Raw genomic sequence first — 22,497 nt, forward strand, 5'->3', positions numbered from 1 at the left:
TCATAGCTGAGAACTTCCCTGATCTGGGGAAGGAAAAAGGCATTGAAATCCAAAAGGCACAGAGAACTCCCTTCAGACATAACTTGAATCGATCTTCCACACAACATATCATAGTGAAACTAGCAAAATAAAGGAAAAAGAGAAAATTCTGAAAGCAGCTAGGATAAACATGCTCTAACTTACAAAGGTAGACCCATAAGAGTGGTGGCAGACCTATCTACTGAAATTCGGCTGGCCAGAAAGGAAGGGCAGGAAATCTTCAATGTAATGAACAGAAAAATATGCAGCCGAGAATCCTTTATCCAGAAAGCCTTGTCATTCAGAAGGAGAGATATATGTTTTCCCAAACAAAAACTGAAGGAATTCATCACCACTAAACCAGCCCTACAAGACATCCTACAGGGGATTCTGTGAGTAAAATGTTGCAAGGACCATAAAGTACCAGAGACATCACTACACTCAAGAAACCTATAGACATCACAATGACTCTAAACCCATATCTTTCAATAATAACACTGAATGTAAATGGACTAAATGCTCCAACCAAAAGACATACAGTATCAGAATGGATAAAAAAAACAAGACCCATCTATTTGCTGTCTACAGGAGACTCATTTTAGACCTGAGGACACCTTCAGATTGAGAGTGAGGGGATGGAGAACTATCTATCATGCTACTTAAAGTCAAAAGAAAGCTGGAGTAGCCATACTTATATCAGACAAACTAGACTTTAAGTTAAAGGCTGTAACAAGAGATGAAGAAGGGCATTATATAATAATTACAAGGTCTATCCATCAGGAAGAGCTAACAATTATAAATGTCTTTGCACTGAATACGGGAGCCCCCAAATATATAAAACAATCACAAACATAAGCAAACTTATTGACAAGAATGTGGTAATTTAATACCCCACATACAACAATAGATAGATCATGTAGACACGGGATCAATAAAGAAACAAGAGCCCTGAATGATACATTGGATCAGATGGACTTGACAGATATATTTAGAACTCTGCATCCCAAAGCAACAGAATATACTTTCTTCTTGAGTGCACATGGAACATTCTCCAAGATAGATCACATACTGGGTCACAAAACAGCCCTTAATAAGTATAAAAGAATTGAGAGCATACCATGCACACTTTCAGACCACAATGCTATGAAACTTGAAATCAACCACAGGAAAAAGTCTGGAAAACCTCCAGAAGCATGGAGGTTAGAACACCCTACTAAAGAATGAATGGGTCAACCAGGCAATTAGAGAAGAAATTTAAAATTATATGGAAACAAATGAAAATGAAAATACACCAATCCAAACGCTTTGGGATGCAGCAAAGGCAGTCCTGAGAGGAAAATACATTACCGTGAGGCCTACCTCAAGAAACAAGAAAAATCCCAAATACAAAATCTAACAGCACACCTAAAGGAAATAGAAGCAGAACAGCAAAGACACCCCAAACCCAGCAGAAGAAGAGAAATAATAAAGATCAGAGCAGAAATAAACAATATAGAATCTAAAAAAACTGTAGAGCACATCAATGAAACGAAGAGTTGTTTTTTTGAAAAATAAACAGAATGATAAACCTCTGGCCAGGCTTCTCAAAAAGAAAAGGGAGAGGACCCAAATAGATAAAATCATGAATGAAAATGGAATTATTACAACCAATCACTCAGAAATACAAGCAATTATCAGGAAATACTATGAAAAATTATATGCCAACAAACTGGACAACCTGGTAGAAATGGACAAATTCCTATGCACCCACACACTTCCAAAACTCAAAAAGGAAGAAATAGAAAACTTGAACAGACCCATAACCAGCGAAGAAATTGAATCGGTTATCAAAAATCTCCCAACAAATAAGAGTCCAGGACCAGATGGCTTCTCTGGGAAATTCTGCCAGACATTTAAAGCAGAGATAATACCTATCCTTCTCAAGATGTTCCAAAAAATAGAAAGGGAAGGAAAACTTCCAGACTCATTCTATGAAGCCAGCATTACTTTGATTCCTAAACCAGACAGAGACCCAGCAAAAAAAGAGAACTACAGGCCCATATCCCTGATGAATATGGATGCAAAAATTCTCAATAAGATACTAGCAAATCGAATTCAATAGCACGTAAACAGAATTATTCACCATGATCAAGTGGGATCCATTCCTGGGCTGCAGGGCTGGTTCAACATTCACAAATCAATCAATCAATGTGACACATCACATTAATAAAAGAAAAGAAAAGAACCGTATGATACTGTCAATCGATGCAGAAAAAGCATTTGACAAAATTCAACATTCTTTCTTAAAAAAAACCCTCGAGAAAGTAGGGATAGAAGGAACACACTTAAACACCATAAAAGCCATTTATGAAAAGCCCACAGCTAATATCATCCTCAGTGGGGAAAAACGGAGAGCTTTCCCCCTGAGATCAGAAACACGACACGGATCTCCACTCTCACAGCTATTGTTTAACATGGTGTTGGAAGTTCTAGCATCAGCAATCAGATAACAAAAGGAAATCAAAGGCATCAAAATTGGCAAAGATGAAGTCAAGCTTTCACTTTTTGCAGATGACATGATCTTATACATGGAACACCTGATAGACTCCACCAAAAGTCTGCTAAACTGATACATGAATTCAGCAAAGTCGCAGGATACAAAATAAATGTACAGAAATCAGTTTTATTCTCATACACTAATAATGAAGCAACAGAAAGACAAATAAGGAAACTTATCCCATTTACAATTGCACCAAGAATCATAAAATACCTAGGAATAAACCTAACCAAAGATGTAAAAGATCTGTATGCTGAAACCTATAGAAAGCTTATGAAGGAAGTTGAAGAAGATAGAAAGAAATGGAAAAACATTCCGTGCTCATGGGTTGAAAGAATAAATATTGTTAAAATGGCAATACTGCCTGAAGCAATCTACACATTCAATGAAATCCCAATCAAAATTGCACCAGCATTCCTCTCGAAGCTAGAACAAGCAATCCTAAAATTTGTATGGAACCACAAAAGGCCCCAAATAGCCAAGTAATACTGAAGAGGACCAAAGCAGGAGGCATCACAATCCCAGACTTTAGCCTTTACTACAAAGCTGTAAATATCAAGACAGCATGGTATTGGCACAAGAACAGACACATAGATCAATGGGATAGAATAGAGACTCGAGAATTGGACCCACAAAAGTATGGCCAACCTAATCTTTGACAAAGCAGGAAAGAATATCCAATGGAACAAAGACAATCTCTTTAACAAATAGTGCTGGGAGAACTGCACAGCAACATGCTGAAGAATGAAACTAGACCACTTTCTCACACCATTCACAGAAATAAACTCAAAATGGATAAAGGACCTGAATGTGAGACAGGAAACCATCAAAACCCTAGACGGGAAAGCAGGACAAAAACCTCTCTGACCTCAGCTGCAGCAACTTCTTACTTGACACATCTCCAAAGGCAAGGGAATTCAAAGCAAAAATGAACTATTGGGACCTTATGAAGATAAAAAGCTTCTGCACTGCAAAGGAAACAATCAACAAAATCAAAAGGTAACTGATGGAATGGGAAAAGATATTTGCAGTGACATATCAGACAAAGAGCTGGTATCCAAAATCTATAAAGAACTCACCAAACTCCACACCCGAAAAACAACTAATCCAGTGAAGAAATGGGCAGAAGACATGAATAGACACTTCTCTAAAGAAGACATCCGGATGGCCAACAGGCACATGAAAAGATGTTCAGCGTCGCTCCTTATCAGGGAAATACAAATCAAAACCACACTGAGATACCACCTTATGCCAGTCAGAGTGGCTAAGATGAACAAATCAGGAGACTACAGATGCTGGAGAGGATGTGGAGAAATGGGAACCCTCTTGCACTGTTGGTGGGAATGCAAACTGGTGCAGCCACTCTGGAAAACAGTGTGGAGGTTCCTCAAAAAACTAAAAATAGATCTACCCTATGACCCAGCAATAGCACTGCTAGGAATTTACCCAAGGGATACAGGAATGCTGATGCATAGGGGCACTTGTACACCAATGTTTATAGCAGCACTTTCAACAATAGCCACATTATGGAAAGAGCCTAAATGTCCATCAACTGATGAATGGATAAAGAAATTGTGGTTTATATTCACAATGGAATACTACTTGGCAATTAAAAAGAATGAAATATGGCCTTTTGTAGCAATGTGGATGGAACTGGAGAGTGTTATGCTAAGTGAAGTAAGTCATACAGAGAAAGACAGATACCATATGTTTTCACTCTTATGTGGATCCTGAGAAACTTAACAGAAGACCATGGGCGAGGGGAAGGGGAAAAAAAAAAACGTTAGAGAGGGAGAGAGCCAAAGCATAAGAGACTCTTAAAAACTGAGAATAAACTGAGGGTTGATGGGGAGTGGGAGGGAGGGGAGGGTGGGTGATGGGTATTGAGGAGGGCACCTGTTGGAAGGAGCACTGGGTGTTGTATGGAAGCCAATTTGACAATAAATTTCATATTAAAATAAATAAATAAATACTAAGTAAATAAATTTAAAAAACACATAGGCTAACGGAATGGATAAGAAAACAAGATCCATCTATATGCTGTGTACAAGAGACCCAATTTAGACCTAAGGACACCTTCAGATTAAAAATAAGGGGATGGAGAACCACCTATCATGCTAATGGTCAACAAAAGAAAGCTGGAGTAGCCGTACTTATATCAGACAATCTAAAGTTTAAAATAAAGACTGTATCAAGAGGTGCAGAAGAGCATTATATCATAATCAAGGGGTCTATCCACCAAGAAGACCTAACAATTGTAAGCATTTATGCACCCAAATATATAAATCAATTAATTAATTGATCAATTAATCACAAACATAAAGAAACTCATCAAAAGTAATACCATATTAGTAGGAGACTTCAATATCCCACTCACAGCAATGGACAGATAATCTAATAAAAAAATCAACAAGGAAACAATGGCTTTGAATGACACACTGGACCAGATGGACTTAACAGATATATTCAGCATATTTCATCCTAAAGCAGCAGAATATACATGCTTCTCCAGTGCACATGAATGTTCTCCAGAAAAGACCATATACTGGGACACAAATCAGCCCTAAGTAAGTACAAAAAGATTGAGATCATACTGTGCATATTTTCAGACCACAACACTATGAATCTCAAAATCAACCACAAGAAAAAATTTGGAAAGGTAACAAATACTTGAGGACTGAAGAACATCCTACTAAAGAATGAATGGGCTAACCAAGAAGTTGAAGAGGAAATTAAAAAGTATATGGAAGTCAATGAAAATGGTAACACCACAGCCCAAAACCTCTGGGATGCAGCAAAGGCAGTCTTAAGAGGACTATATAGCAATCCAGGCTATAAGAGTATATTAAGAGTATATAGCAATCCAGGCCTTCCTAAAGAAGGAAGAAAGATCTCAGATATACAAACTAACCTTACGCCTTAAGGAGCTAGAAAAAGAACAGCAAATAAAACCCAAACCAGCAGAAGACAGGAAGTAACAAAGATTAGAGCAGAAATTAATGCTATTGAAACCAAAAAACCAGTAGAACAGATCAATGAAACCAGAAGCTGGTTCTTTGAAATCATTAACAAAATTGACAAACCACTAGCCAGTCTGATCAAAAAGAAAAAGGAAAGGACCCAAATAAATAAAATCAAGAATTAAACAGGAGAGATCACAACCAACACAGCAGAAATAAAAACAGTAATAAGAGAATATTATGAGCAATTATATGCCAATAAAATGGGCAATCTGGAAGAAATGAACAAATTCCTAGGAACATATACACTACCAAAACTGAAACAGGAAGAAATAGAAAATTTGAACAGAGCCATAACCAGTAAGGAAATCGAATTAGTAATCAAAAAGCTGCCAAAAACAAGAGTCCAGGGCCAGATGACTTTCCAGGGGAATTCTACCACACATTTAAGGAAGAGTTAACACCTATTCTCTTTAAGGTGTTCCAAAAAATAGAAATGGAAGGAAACTTCCAAACTCTTTCTATGAAGCCAGCATTATCTTGATTCCAAAGCCAGACAGAGACCCCACTAAAAAGAAGAACTATAGACCAATTTCCCTGATGAACATGGATGCAAAAATCCTCAACAAAATATTAGCCAAACGGCTCCAACAATACATTAAAAAAAATTATTCACCACGAGCAAGTGGGATTTACACCTGGGATGCAGGGCTGGTTCAATATCCACAAAACAATTAATGTGATTCATCACATCAATAAAAGAAAAGACAAGAACCATATGATCCTCTCAATAGATAGAGAAAGCATTTGACAAAATACAGCATCCTTTCTTGATAAAAACCCTCAAGAAAGTAGGGATAGAAGGAGCATACCTCGAGATCATAAAAGCCATATATGAACGACCCAATGCTAGTATCATCCTCAATGGGGAAAAACTGAGAGCTTTCCCCCTAAGGTCAGGAACAAGAAAGGGATGTCCACTCTTGCCACTGTTATTCAACATAGTATTGGAAGTCTTAGCCTCTGCAATCAGACAACACAAAGATATAAAGGGCATCCAAATTGCCCAGGAGGAGGTCACACTTTCCTCATCGCAGATGACATGACACTCTGTATGGAAAACCAAAAAGATTCCACCAAAAAACTGCTAGAATTGATTCATGAATTCAGCAAAGTCACAGGATATAAAATCAATGCACAGAAATCGGTTGCATTCCTACACACCAACAATGAAGTGACAGAAAGAGAAATCAAGGAATCGATCCCATTTACAATTGCACCAAAAGCCATAAAATACCTAGGAATAAATCTAACCAAAGAGGCGACACTCAGATCAATGGAACAGAATAGAGAACCCAGAAATGGACCCACAAACGTATGGCCAACTAATCTTTGACAAAGCAGGAAAGACTATCTAATGGAATAAAAACAGTCTCTTCAGCAAGTGGTGATTGGAAAACTGGATATCAACCTGCAGAAGAATGAACCTGCACCACTTTCTTACATCATACACAAAAATAAACTCAAAATTGATCAAAGACCTAAATGTAAGACAGGAAGCCATCAAAATCCTAGGGGAGAAAGCAGGCAAAAACCTCTTTGACCTTGGCAGCGGCAACTTCTTACTCAACACGTCTCTGGAGGCAAGGGAAACAAAAGCAAAAATGAACTATTGGGACCTCATCAAAATAAAGAGCTTCTGCACAGAGAAGGAAACAATCAACAAAACTAAAAGGCAACCAATGGAATGGGAGAAGATATTTGCAGGTGACATATCAGATAAAGGGTTAGCATCCAAAATCTACAAAGAACTTATCAAATTCAACACCCAAAAAACAAATAACCCAGTGAAGAAATGGGCAAAAGACATGAATAGACACTTCTCCAAAGAAGACATCCAGACGACCAACCAACACATGAAAAAATGCTCCACACCACTCATCATCAGGAAAATACAAATCAAAACCACAGTGAGATACCACCTTACACCTGTCAGAATGGCTAACATTAACAACTCAGGCAACAACAGATGTTGGCGAGGATGCAGAGAAAGAGGATCTCTTTTGCATTGTTGGTGGGAATGCAAGCTGGTGCAGCCACTGTGGAAAACAGTATGGAGCTTCCTCAAAAAACTGAAAATAGAACTACCCTACAACCCAGCAATTGCACTACTAGGTATTTATACAAGGGATACAGGTATGCTGTTTTGAAGGGACACATGCACCTCCATGTTTATAGCAGCAATAGCCGAAGTATGGAAAGAGCCCAAATGTCCATCGATGGATGAATGGATAAAGAAGATGTGGTATATATATACAATGGAGTATTACTCGGCAATCAAAAAGAATGAAATCTTGCCATGCGCAACTACGTGGATGGAACTGGAGGGTATTATGCTAAGTGAAATTAGTCAGTCAGAGAAAGACAAAAATCATGTGACTTCTCTCATATGAGGACTTTAAGAGATGAAACAGATGAACATAAGGGAAGGGAAACAAAAATGATATAAAAACAGGGAGGGGGACAAAACAGAAGAGAATCATAAACATGGAGAACAAACTGAGGGTTTTGGGAAGGGTTGCAGGAGGGGGGATGGGCTAAATGGGTAAGGGGCACTAAGGAATCTACTCCTGAAATCATTGTTGCACTATATGCTAACTAATTTGGATATAAATTTTAAAAAATAAAAAATTAAATTAAAAAAATTTAAAAATTTGGGGCGCCTGGGTGGCTCAGTTCGTTGAGCATCCAACTTCGGCTCAGGTCATGATCTCACGGTCTGTGAGTTTGAGCCCTGCATCGGGCTCTGTGCTGACAGCTAGGAGCCTGGAGCCTACTTCTTGTTCTGTGTCTCCCTCTCTCTGCTCCTCCCCTGCTCATGCTCTGGCTCTCTCTCTCTCTCTCTCTCAAAAATAAATAAACATTAAAAAAAATTTTTTTAATTTGAAAATTTAAAAATTTAAAAAAATTTAAATGAGCTGGGGACCTGAATAGACATTTTTTCCAAGGACATACAGATAGCCAACAGACACTTGAAAAGATGCTCATCATTAATCATCAGGGAAATGTAAATCAAAACCACAATGAGACATCACTTTACCCCTGTCAGAATGGCTAAAATCAAAAAGACAAAAAATAACAAGTGTTGATGAGGATGTGGGAGGAAAACAGAACCCTCATACACTCTTGATGGGAATGTAAATTGGTACAGGCACTGTGGAAAACAATATAGAGGTTCCTCAAAAAATTAAAATAGAAATACCATACAATCCAGTAATTTTACTGAGTACTTATCCAAAGAAAACAAAAGCACTAATTCGAAAAGATATTTGTACCCGTGTTTATTGCAGTATTATTCATAATAGCCAAGATATGCAAGTGTCCATCAGTAGACAAATGGATAAGGGAGATGCAGTGTGTGTGTTTATAAACAGAATATTGTTCAGCCATAAAAAGAGTGAGATCATGGCATTTGAGACAACATGGATGGACCTAGAGGATCTAAGACTAAGAAAAACAAATACTATATGATTTTACTTATATATGCAATCTAAAAAAAAAAATGAAGATACAAACAAACAAAAACAGAAGTAGATCTATAAATACAGAGAACAAACTGATGGTTACCAAAAGGGAAGAGGTTGAGCAATGGGGTGGGAAACATAGGTGTTCAGATATGGAATGAATAAATCATGGGAATAGAAGGCACAGCATAAGGAACACAGTCAGTGATATGGTAACAGTGTTGTGTGGTGACAGATGGTAGCTACACTCCTGAAACTTATATAACATTGTGCATCCACTATACTCAAATTTTTTTTTAAATCCAGAAACATATGGGAAAAAAAATACCTTTAAATAATCTTTATTTCATTAATTTCTAGAACAAAGAAAAACTGTAAGCAGTGTATTTGGATATGCCTCCTTATTATTTTTAGAATCTTGGCTTAATGTTCTGTGTCATAGCAGTTGGAAGGCTTCTAAGTTCAGTTTATATCAATACATTTAATTGTTATGGTTGTCATAGCTAGAAAAAGAAGTTCACATGGAATTTACTAATGGAACCGAGTATTAGTCTCTCACTGACTGCACGTACCAAATCATAATATTCATTTTTCTTTTTTTTAATATTTTCATTTCTTTTTGAGAAAGAGAGAGTACACACACACACACACACACACACACACACACACACACATATGTGTGTGTGTGAGCGGGGGAGGGGCGGAGGTGAGGGGACAGAGGATCCAAAGCAGGCTCTGTGCTGACAGCAGACAGCCCAACGCAGGGCTTAAACTCACAAACTGTGAGATCATAACCTAAGCTGAAGTCGAATGCTTAATCAACTGAGCCACCCAGGTGCCCCATAATACTCATTTTTCAATCCTAACAACCATTTATACAGAAGTTTTTGTTGAAATTTGGCTAATAAATTTTTATCATTCTTGATGCCAAAAATCTATTCCTGCAAACAAACTGAAAGGGTTTGCATATTTACATTTTTTAACAAACAGATTAAAAACCCACGAAAACTCTTTGGGAGAGTATTAAACATATTGGGAAATTCTGTTTCCAAGTTTATTAAGTATTCAGGGGACAAACATATACAATTCCTATAACTAAACAATGTAACAATAAAGAACATTCCCTAAAAACCATTTTCAAAGATGCCCTCTGGGTTTCTTTTAAAAAGCAGTTTGTTTCTCACTATTAAATGTCACTTTCACCTTGAAGAAATAAGCTATTTAATCTGTCCTTATTTTTCTTTTAATTTATCTGGTATGTTGCACACAACCAACAACCACTTGTCATCGCACAAAAGGTCAATAAATTGTAGGTTTGTCTTTAACTTCAGCAACCTTTTTAAGGGCTATGACCCAAGACAACAGTGAACCTCGATGTTCGTGGCTATTCCTTGCTCATTATAGAGCAGGGGTCAGCAAACTACAGCCCTGGGATCAGATCCAGCCCACCGCTGTTTTAATAAATTTTTACTGCAACACTAGTCACATTCATTCATTTACATATTGCCTATGACTGCTTTCACCTTACACTAGTAGAGTTGAATACTTGTGACAGAGACCATATGGCCTGCAAAGCCTAAAACATGGACTATTTTCTTCTTTACAGAAAAAACTTGCCGACCCTAGATGGTTATAAAATTTTTTACTAGTAAAGGTTCTGTTTCACAAGTTCACCACACATATTCCCAGGGTTTTAAACACTATAGTTCTGAATTCCTTCCTGCAGTAGCTATGAATGATGCAGTGATTAAATGTCTCTTGTGGTTCTGTCCCTCTAGCCTTACCACTTCTTTTATTAAAGAAATCATTAATATATTTACAATTAATGTATTCCTCCCAGGATATCTTTACATCAGTAAAAAGAGAGCAAGAGAGAGAAAATAGTTTTTCATGTATTTCATTACTGAAACAGAAATGCAGCAAATATCATAAACTGAGACAAGTTAGAAACATCTGTACTTTCATCCAACCATATCAGAATCATCCCACATTGTCAAATCTATCCTAATGCTTTCTTGAGATCTTCACCAGTGTTTTCTAGGCATCTTCCAAAGATATCTGCTGACAAAGGAATACATTTTTGCTTATAATTTCAGTTTTTCCCAGGGCAGAAGACTGTTTCCTCAATAGTATGTAGCTTTTTAACTTCTGTCCTCAAGCAAAAACCATAAAGTTAGTGAAATTATGTTAAGTGAATCTGAACATTGCCTGGCTAAAACATCACCATAAAAAAAAACCCTGATGCTTCATTTACAAATGTCACAATAATCATGACAGCTGCACAGAAAAAACTCAAGCCCAATGTACACTTTGGATCAATGTCTACTGTTAACGGCATTATTTAGTTCTAAGGGGCTCCATGAAAATGTCTAATGTTTTGGACTACCACTTATCAGATCACACTATATCATCATTGTTTTTTAATCTCTTAACATGGGTCACAAAGAACTCATAACAGGAAGCAGAACTGTTTGCTTAGCCATTTTCTCATTGTTTCCTTTTGTTTCCATTTTAGGTATTGTCTTCAATTCACAATTTTTTTACAGATATCCTTTAAAGATTTTTATTCATTTTTTGAGAGTTATTTTATTTTATTTTATTTTTAATTTTTTTTCCCAACGTTTATTTATTTTGGGGACAGAGAGAGACAGAGCATGATCGGGGGAGGGGCAGAGAGAGAGGGAGACACAGAATCGGAAACAGGCTCCAGGCTCTGAGCCATCATCCCAGAGCCTGACGCGGGGCTCGAACTCACGGACCGCGAGATCGTGACCTGAGCGAGAGTTATTTTAGTTAAAACTAGATATATTCTACTCTCTGAATCTACCTCAACCCATTTAAACTGCAATATAATCACAGTATGCTGAAAGCCAACACTTGGTCAAGCCTTCCATGTTATAGAAACCTCACTCTTCCCTTACAGTATTCTATGAACTACACTTCACATTTGACCTACGTGAAGGCACCAGTATTGATCTATATATTATATGTTAATAACATTTAATTTTTCTTATTATTTAGATAAACACATAGAGGTCATAATTTTTTTTTCATACCCAGTAGACTGTCTTATATACTCTACTTTGGAGGCCACTGTACTATACAATGTGTTTCTGCCACTTTAAAAAGTATGAGACTCAAAGTGAGAATCATTCTATACTTTTATAACATATAATACTTTTGGAACATATACCATGTACAAAAAATGTATATCAGGTGCTTTATGAGTGTTACAAAGATGAATCAAATTAATCAGACATGGATCCTGCCTTCCACTGCAGTAATTCATTCATTTATGTATCCACTCAGCAAACATTTACTGGACATCCTTCAGTTCTGGGGATGAGGCTGGGCACTAGGGTTTTGGCAGCATGGTGACTTTCACTTCAGACACGGAAAACCATTCAGCCAACTTGAATGCACTTGAACAACTGGTCATTACCATGTAAATGTTTCATTTTTTATCTGCCTAGAATTCACTCTCCCTTCCTAGTAGCCGTCCAGTTTCCTTTTGGATAACTCTCTCTTCCTCATTGTGACACTGAACCAAGTTGAAACTATAGAATCAAAGACACCATGAATAAAAGTGCATGCTCTGTAGGGAAGACAACAGCAGACAGAAGCAGAGAAGAGAGACCAAATGATCCCAGGAAAAGAACTGCCTTATTTCCTTAGTCTCTATTTCCCTTTTTGTGATCCTCTAAGGCCCAACTATATGTCATTTCTTCCCCATAAAAACCTATAACATTGCTTCACTGTCTGGGACATGAGGTATTAGAACCATATGATAAACATACCATTTTACATGAGCTAATTTGAGTGTTCCTCTTCTCTCAGAATTATCTGGTCCCAGGAAAGAGAGTTGCAAACAACAAACACTCAGAGGAAATTAAGAATGATTACTGTAGGGGTATCTGGGTGGCTCACTCAGTTAAGTGTCTGACTCTTGATTTTGGCTCAGGTCATAATCTTGTGGTTGTTGAGATTGAGCCCCACGTCAGGCTGTGCACTGACAGCTCATACACACTCTCTAAACAAACAAACAAACAAATAATAAACTTTTTTTAAAAAAAGTTTTAAAGAAGAATGATTATTGTAGAAGATTCACTCTCCAATCTTCCCATCACCATTCTCCACTCTAGATGAGGAGTTAACAGACTGAGATATACAGTGGAGAATCAGCTGGTTAAACTTTTACCTTGAGTCTGCATGCAACCTTATGTATCATTAGAAAGAGGAAAGAAAAACCTCACTTCCATGTTGCCTGACTTGAAATAGACTGGGAAAAAGATCCATTTATTGCTATCCCAGCTTGGGGGCTCTGGTGTAGAAACTCCTCCCCATCATTTCCCTAAGGGCCTAAGGGTCCCTCTTAGTTTAATAATTTTAGGAGGAACACTAAAAGGGGTAGCTAGTGGCAGACACAGAATTATAGTATAAGCTGGTAAGCTAGGCACTGCTTCTGCTGGAAGGGAAGCTTTTGAGGACATCTGACATGAAATGATCAAGGTTTCATGAGGGTGAAAGCTTGATCTTCAGAAGTCCTGGGAATAGGTAATGTAAGGCTTTCAATCCTATAAAAACTGTGCAGTCATCTGGCAAGGTTTCTGATCCAATATGACTCCAGGGCACAAAGGCCCATCACATAAGTTTTCTAAACCCACTTGTCCGGATTTTTCTGGAACCATTTTTCTAACTCTGCATCAATGGCCCTTCTTACTTTCTCACCACATCCCTTTCATCCTTTCACACCTGAAGCCTTATTTCCTTTCCCCCCCACCCCCTCACTAAAGTCCTTAATGACTGGACTCAGAATCATCAGAAAAAACTTTATGGCCAATGAAAGATCAAAGCAGGGTAAAAAAGGTAAGAAACCAACAGCACCCTACTCCTTCCTCAAGAGTATGAAAGCACTTTTGAAACAATAGTCTTCAAAATACAATTGCCTAAATTTTTATTTCCTGGAAACGGATATCTATCTATCTCTATCTCCTTATCTCCCTATCCATCTATCTATCTATCTATCTATCTATCTACCTATTTATGATTCCCTCTAATTCAAAATAGTAAAGGCAAGAAAGTCTGGATTTCCATTTTAATACAAATATCAAATGAATAAATATATGTAACTTTATTGCAAAGCCCCATTTCTGCTTACAAACAGTGCCTGAAGACTGACTAACATAAATGCTTTTACTTAAAAAGACTGGAGTTCTAGGTATTAGAATGGGGATATCTGAGAGGCATCAGAGGGACTGAGAAAGCTTGACTCTAGACCCTATGTATTTACTTTGGTGAGATCACTTCTAGTTGGGAGGACCTGAAGCTGCCATAATGTGTGTCTAAGAAATTCATTCTTTTGCCAGAGAGGTGAATCTTTGCTATTCCTATTCAGCAGGAGCTAATCTTTATCATAGAAAAATTCCCACCTCATATTGTGTTCCCCTTTTAATCCTTTCTAAATTGGGGTTTTTCATTGAGGGTATTATATTCCTCATTTAGACATGGGTTGCTGAACCAAGAAAAGTCTCATTTAAAGCCTCCTGAGTAGAAGGAAGATCTCCCAGAGATTTGGACTTAGAGCTAAATCAGGAAAGGATGAATATATTTTAAGGATCTGTATGATGGCTATGTTACTTTGGACTGGAACATTCTTAGAATACTAATTATAGGAGAAGAGTTTGTATTAGCCTGGGCAGCCAAGAAGTAGATTGTAGTAGACTGTAGTAATTTATTTTTCTTCCCAAAAAGCTTTCACATGTTCCTTCTGTTATAAGATTCCTCTTGCCTGGCCATGCACTGGGCAAATTACCCAGGTCTGGGCAACTCCCTTGGCAATTGCAGTGGTTCAGGGTGAAGCATGTGACACAAGCAAAGCCAATTAGAATCCTTCATCAAGACTGAAATAGAAACTCTGGGACAAAGGTATTTTTTTTTTCCTCTGGGGTTCCTAAGCTAGGACTACTGGCAGCCATGTCCATATGGAAAAGTAGGAGAGAATGACACCAATATGCAAAGAGGAGCAAATGCAAGTAGAGATGATAATGAGCCAGAGAAAGAATTCCTGGTAGTATGGAGGCCTTCATTCTAGCCCTGAGACCCAAATTCTTGCAGTTCTTCCTGAGGTACTCAGAGAAATTAAAAGTTTAGTTCGTTGGTGTTGTGTTTGTTTGTTTGTTTACTGAAACTAATACATGCCTAGGGTAAAAATTCAAACATTACACAAAGGTGTATTATATAATTATAAAATAAGTCTTCCTCCTACCACCCCAGAGCCCTTCTGCAGTGGCAAATTTAATTGTTTAATTTCTTGTGCATCTTTCTAGAAATGTACTTGAATTAACCTTATAGTACTCTAAAGGGACAAGGAGAGAATGAAGGGAGCAAGACGTAAGGTTCCCAGATCTAGCTCAACAATGCAGAGATGTATCAATATCATCTCTATTTTTTTCTCCTTTTCTAACTATAATGGGTTTAAATCTACAGTTGTAAGGTTGTCCTACCACGAAACTTCACATTTTATATTTTTAAGTAAAATCCCAATAGGGAAGTATTAGTTCATGAGTTTTGTTTTGTCATCATGGAGGGCTTTTACAACACACTTTAAAACACCCAACGTCTTGAAACAATTAACAAAACCACTGAACTTCACAGAAAGTTGGTTTGTTTTTTTAATACCTATAAACATAGAGGAATTTATTTTTTTAACTCTGTATCTAAGCTGCCTGGTTTGAGATTTCCCTCCTGTAAAACAGTTGAGAGGTCAGACAATCTATGCTGTGTGTTTTCATTTTTTTTATCTTCAAATTTCTGGTGCAAAAGAAACCTCCAGCTGGAAGACCAAGTTTAAAGGTACTGCTGATTCAAACACATTTTGGAAGTAGCTACACAATACATAAAGGTATGACCAAAAATAGATGCTGCATAACATTGTGAATGTACTAAACGCCATTGATTTGTTCACTTTAAAATGTTTTATTTTTTATTATGTGAATCTCACTTCAACAACAAAAAAGATGGTGCTTAAGAAGGTTCTACATTTTTTAAAGCAAACCTAAACTAAAAAAATGCTTAAAGTCATCATCTCTGACAAAAACAAGAACTAGCCTTTGTTGACAATCTACTGTGGGGAAGACTCTGTCCTAAAAGCTTTCCAATAAACAGTAGACATAATAATTTATTACAGTATGTGAAAAGGTAATAGGTGCTGCAAGGAAAGAAGTAGAATTGGGTAAGAATGGTTAGAATAGATAGTGGGGGGGGGGTAGGGGGGGCATGCACCTGGGTGGCTTAGTTGGTTGAGTATCCGACTTGGCTCAGGTCATGACCTCGTGGTTCATGAGTTGGAACCCCACATCGGTCTCTGTGCTGAGAGCTCAGTGCCTGAAGCCTGATTCAGATTGTGTCTCCTTTTCTCTCTGCCCCTCCCCTGCTCATACTCTGTCTCTCTCTCTCTCAAAAATAAATTAGAAAGGAAAAAAATATAAAGAATAGACAGCGGGTTGGGGCAGGGGTAGTATTAAAAAAGATGGCCCTGTTTGCGAAGGTGACATTTAAGTAAAGATTCAAAGAATGAGAGGGAGCTGATCAAGCTAATATCAGATTTCTAGGGGAAAGAACATTCCAGAAAAAGAGAACAGCCAGTGCAAAGGCCTTGAGGTAGAAATGTGTCTGACATATACAAAAAACAGCCAGGGCAGCATGGCTAGAATAAAGTAAACAAAGGAGAAAGTGATAAGAGATGAGATCAGAGAGCTAAATGAGGGCCTGAAGCCCTTGGAGACTATGATGAAGACTTTGGCTTTTACTCTCGGTAAATTGGGGAACCATAGCAGACTTCAGGAGTCATGGCTGAAACCAAAGACTGTGTTGAGAATAAACTGGCAGGAGGCAAGAAGCGGGGACAATGGTAGAATCAGAGAGATCTATTAGGAGGCTGTTTCTGTATACCAAGTGAAAGACAATGATAGTTATAACAGGGGAAGTAACAATGGAGATGGTGGAAAATGGTCAGACTCTCAAATTATTTTTAAAGTGAAGCTCACAGCAGGTGGCTGGGTGGCACAATCAGTTAAGCAGCCAACTCTTGACTTCATCTCAGGCCATGATCTCACGGTTTGTGGGATCGAGCCCCACATCAGGCTCTGTGCTGACAACCCGGAGCCTGCTTGGGATTCTCTCTCTCTCTCCCTCTCTCTCTGCCCATCCCTGGTTCATGTATGTACTCTTGCTCACTCTCTCTCTAAAAAATAAACTTTAAAATAAATAAATAAATTTGAAAAAAATAAAATGAAGCTCACAGAATTTCTGATAGGTTACATATAAGATGTGAAAGAAAGAGTCAAGGATGAGTTCAAGTTTTGAGACTTGAACAACTAAAAGGAGAAAGCTGCCATGCACTGAAATAAGATGGCTTAGAGTGAAGCAGATTTGAAAGAGAGATGGGAAGTGGGAAGGGGACACACAGGAGTGACAATCAGAAGCTCCATTTGGGACAAGTTACATTTGAAATGTCCAGCAGAAAACCAAGTGGAAATATCTCATAGAATTGAGGTAGATTTTGGAAGTCCTGAATTATCCAGTCCTCAGCCTCCTTACAAAGTAGTAATATTTAATTATAATGATATCTGTTAAACTCAATGCTTTCTTTCTCCCTCAAGAGTGAGGTCCTGACTTTGATCTATTGTCAAATTATAGCATGCTTCTTCCATACTTCTCTTCATTCTGCACCCCATCACCTGTTTTCCTAGATGGAAACATTAATTTATTTGAACCAAATCACTCTTTTTAAAAAGATGTTACCACAGCTTACTGCTATTTTAAGAAAGCTATGACTAAATCATTTAAAACAATTATGTCAAAAGAGCCCACAAATAGTGATTGCCAAGTTGTATTTTCCCAGACTGTGTAGGAGATCTAGTCCAGTGAAGTGACAGCTCCCAAAATGAACATGGACCATTATGACTAGGATATATCTGACTTGAGTTAGATCAAGTATATTAAGTTTCCTAGGAGGCAATATTTGGAATCTGACTGAATGTGGGCAAAAAACTAGCAACAATAGAAACAGGACAGATCAATAATAATCACCCCAACCATTAATCCTTAGTTTATCCAATTAGTTTTAAGCTCTTTTTCCACAGAAAAATGCACAGTAAGATGAAACCAAATGGATTTTTAGCTTGGGTGTGCACAAAGCACTATGGGCATCTCACAGCCATGCCAAACAGGCAGAGAGTACAAGGCAAAATCCTGGCTCTGGATATACACAGACAGATCTTTAGCAGAAGGAATAGGCCCAGCTGCAAAGGCAAATACCAGATTGGCAGCCAGATGGGTGAGGCACAATGGCCAGAGGACACAACAAGCCCAAGCATGACTGAAGCAACTGGTCCCATCAGATGAGTGGAGCACAATGGAGAAGAATTCAAGCATCCTGTCCACCCTCCACAGTCAGGCAGACAGACAGGTGGAGAGTTATTTGTAGACAAATCATCCATGGACAGCAACAGACTGGTATGTAGATCCAGGTTGCTGTCCCCAGAATGGTTGGCAAGTGCCACATAGGTTGTCAGGGCCCAGTCTGAGGCTGAGTTCAGGCCCAATGTCCAGTCCTAAAAAGGGACAGTGCTTTTCGGCAGGAGAACTGGATAGAAATTGAGTATAAGCCAGATCCATGGCTTGGGCCAATGGACAGGAAGAGGACAGACGTCATTTGGGAAAACATGTTACTAGGCTATCAAACCCCAAGTTCAAGCAGATGACTTGACACCAGTCACAAGTCCACCAATGGCACTGAGGTTGTTGATTTACTTCCTGAATTGGTTTGGACTCAGAAATGGTGGGTGGCGGTCAAGAAGGGAGGGCAACTGAAAGTGAAATGCATCAGTGGGCCCAAAAGGGAGTAGCTGGGCTTCTGTAACATAAAGTCACAGAAATGAGGCAGGAGACCAGTAGGCTTGAGTTATTCTGCCTGATCATGCACCATGACTACCCTCTGACAAAGGTGCTAATGGGAAAGAAATGGCTACAATTGAATTACCCACTTGGAAATCTGAGAGGGCAACATTAAGAAATAATCATTCATTCCAACATTTAGTGAGGACCTACTATATTTATAGTTCTTGCTATGGAGCATGCAAGCAGCCACAGACATGGTGTCTGTCCTCAAGTATCCCATAGTAGAACAAGCATGATAAAAGACCCACAGAAACGACTATATGATAAGTCCTAGCCAAGTGCTGTGGAGCACAGATGAAAAATGAAGACGAGCAATAACAGAACAAAAAAGTCTCATAAGCTTCTTGAGAAGACAGTCTAGCCATTTCTGCCTGGAATGCGTAATTCTAGCCATTGCTCTATCAGAGATTTCAATCATCACTGGGTGTTGCCAATTGCATCCAATCCCAGGTCTGAAGATAGCCATTTGAGCCTTATCCACATCCCCTTCGACTGTCTACGTCTTGGGCATTGTGTCCCTATAACAGAGGGAGTGTGGGATTCCATAAAATAGTACTGAAAATTCCTAGCTCTGACACCTACTAAATAAGTAGCCTGAACTTCAGTTATACCCCCCATGAAGTGAGAATAAAGACAACACATACTTCAAAGTGCTTCTTCGAAGATTAAGTGAAATAATGTTATGTAAAAGGGTTTTTGTAAACTGCAAAGAACCGGAAAAATATTTATCATTTTAATGGGGTCCCAACTTGAGCCTAACTGGTTTCAGCCATGCCTGCTGTGTTTGAAGAACTGGCATCTGGAGCATCTGGGAGTCACTCCACATGAGGATGAGGAAGTGGTTTTGCTCACATGCCAGAAAAAGAGTCAAAGGCAGGTAGGAAGCTGCAGCATCTATGCTGGCCAGGTGCCGCAATTGGGAGTCAGGACTCTGCAGAAAGAGGGGCTCCACGCAGAAGCTGGGGGAGCTGGTTTCACAAGAGGACATTACCGCTTTAGAGCCTAACGACAAACTAAGATGCAAACTGGGGCAGGAGTGTGGGTGGGGGTATAAGAGGAGAGGAATGGAGGACAGGGTGCTCTTCGTAGCACAGGGTGCTCTTCCTAGCACAGGGAAAACTCTAGAGCATTCGATGCTGCTTAGTCACCTGAAGAGTTTCCACAGGAGGGGAAAGTGTTCTTGGTGCAGACATGAGCACATGAGACACCCACTATACCTCACCCCCAAGCTTCCAGATGATCCAGAGACAATGCCAGTATGGGTATGAGAAGAGCACTGTGAGCAGCTGTGAAATGCTTCTCGGGGGCCAAGTCTCAGGGACAAGGGGCAGCAAAATATAGACCATAACCCCTGATATGACCCGAGCAGGGATCCTCGCAGGTTAGTAAGGCCTGGAGAAACTCAAGGCACATTATTATTAACTCAGGCTGTGAGTTCAATGCCATGTGAGTTCAGTTATCATTAGATGCTGTTTCCATCACTTCTACTGTTTCATATTTTTATTCTCGGGAAGCCTGGGAATGGAGGTGTGTTACCCAGCAAGGCTAGTAGACCCTTCTCTTGAGGAAGACCACACAAAAGTGAGCCAAGGCATCAGGAAGCACCTAACTGATGCTCTCAACAAATGCTGCTCCAGTCAGCTGCAGCATCCAGTAAACCATCTCTCCTGACTCTCATCTCAGTGTTTCCAAGTCTGAAAGAGGAGGAAGGGGCAGGGGGAAGGATGTGGAAGGTACATGGGAGCTGCATGGTGAGGTGGCAAAGAAGAGGAGATGGGGAACAACTGCACACCAGTAAGAAAACACAATTTTTCTCTTTTAAGTGGAGATAGGGGTGGAAGCACAGTGCAGGGAGCTGGGAGCAAAGGTGAATCATAGAGAACAAAATGTATCCCCCCCTGCCCCCCACCAAAGATATGACAGAAGGTCTGGCCAAGGGTGCGAATGCTCTGCAGCCCACCGCCATTAAGTCTAGAATTCTGGCCCAAGCATCTTTCAAGGCGCCTCGGACGTGCCCAGCATTGGACACAGCACACAGAAGCCTGCATTCACTCAGCAAGGAAAGAGTAAACAATTCATCCAAGGTCTGCCAAGAGAGCTCTCTGGCACTGTAATGTTCTCTGAGGTTGTAGGTTGGCTCTTGCCAGAGAGGGAGGAGACCAGCAAACAACAGGGGTCTCCTTAGCAATTTGGGATCTCTATCCAAATGTCAGCTCACAGGCTGCCCTGACCAGTCCAGCAGTGCCCAGACCTCTGCAGTGTCCCCCAGCTCAGCTTCATCCAGAAAATCGCTGTTTCCAACACAGTTAATACCCGTTTCCCTAGCCCATACTGGGTGCCAATCCTTGGAGGAGCTCAGTCCTAGGACAGGTTGGGGTGGGAGGTGGCAAACCCATGGATCCCAAAATGGATAGTGAGTGGCTAATTGGTGAGTGGACAAGTGTGGGTTTGGGGAGAGAGTGGGGTTTCACAGAGGTGGAGCTATTTCAGCAGAGTTTTAAATAGAAAATAGGAGCTCACCAGGCAGGGAAGGAAGGGAAGAGGTATAACTAACTTTGTCAGAACTTACTGTGTGCCAAGAAGTGCATCAAGAGCACAAAGCAGAGAGAAAAGCAGGTACAAAGTTGCAGAAATGTGAAAGTGCATGATACATTAACAGAAGGTGAATTCTGTGCAGTTAACAGTTAGTGTGCATTGTGGGAGGTGTCAAAAGACAAGGCTAGAATGGCACATTGGAACAGCAAAGGCCTTAAACTTTTAAAAATATATATATACATATTTTTTGTTATTATTTTACTGGTATGGGTTTGTCTTGGGTTCATTCTATAAAACACTTGTCAGGGCACCTGGGTAGCTCAAGTCGGTTAAGCAGCCAAATCTTGCTTTCGGCTCAGGTTATGATCTTGCAGTTTCGTGAGTTCAAGCCTTACATCAGGCTCTCTGCTGGCAGTGCAAAGCCTTCTTGGGATGCTCTCTTTCTTTCTCTCTCTCTGCCTCTCCCCCACTTGTGCTATGTCTGTGTCTCTCAAGATAAATAAACTAAAAAAAAAAAAAAGAAAGAAAGAAAAAAAAAAAGATTCTCTTGAAGCTGTTCCAAAAAATAGAAATGGAAGGAAAACTTCCAAACTCTTTCTATGAACCCAGCATTACCTTGACAAGGTAATTACCAGACAAAGACCCCACTAAAAAGGAGAACTACAGGCCAATTTCCCTGATGAACATGGATGCAAAAATCCTTAACAACATACTAGCCAACCGGATCCAACAATACATTAAAAGAATTATTCACCATGACCAAGTGGGATTTATACCTGGTTCAATATCCACAAAACAATCAATGTGATATACCACATCAATAAAAAGAAAGTACAAGAACCACATGATCCTCTCAATAGATGCGGAGAAAGCATTTGACAAAATACAGCATCCTTTCCTGATAAAAACCCTCAGTAAAGTAGGGATAGGATTATACCTCAAGATCATAAAAGCCATATATGAA

At 39.2% G+C, this 22,497-nt stretch overlaps 1 long non-coding RNA gene across 1 annotated transcript; it reads left to right on the plus strand.

The window, feature by feature from the left end:
* The first annotated feature begins 5,935 nt into the window (after window positions 1-5,935).
* LOC122474906 lies at window positions 5,936-22,235 on the plus strand. Its single transcript, XR_006295042.1, has 2 exons — window positions 5,936-5,992; window positions 22,087-22,235. It is a non-coding gene; the product is annotated as an uncharacterized LOC122474906 (long non-coding RNA).
* Window positions 22,236-22,497: the final 262 nt, after the last annotated feature.

Source organism: Prionailurus bengalensis, chromosome D4 (genome assembly GCF_016509475.1).
Source record: "Prionailurus bengalensis isolate Pbe53 chromosome D4, Fcat_Pben_1.1_paternal_pri, whole genome shotgun sequence".
In the NCBI taxonomy this organism is placed as follows: domain Eukaryota; kingdom Metazoa; phylum Chordata; class Mammalia; order Carnivora; family Felidae; genus Prionailurus; species Prionailurus bengalensis.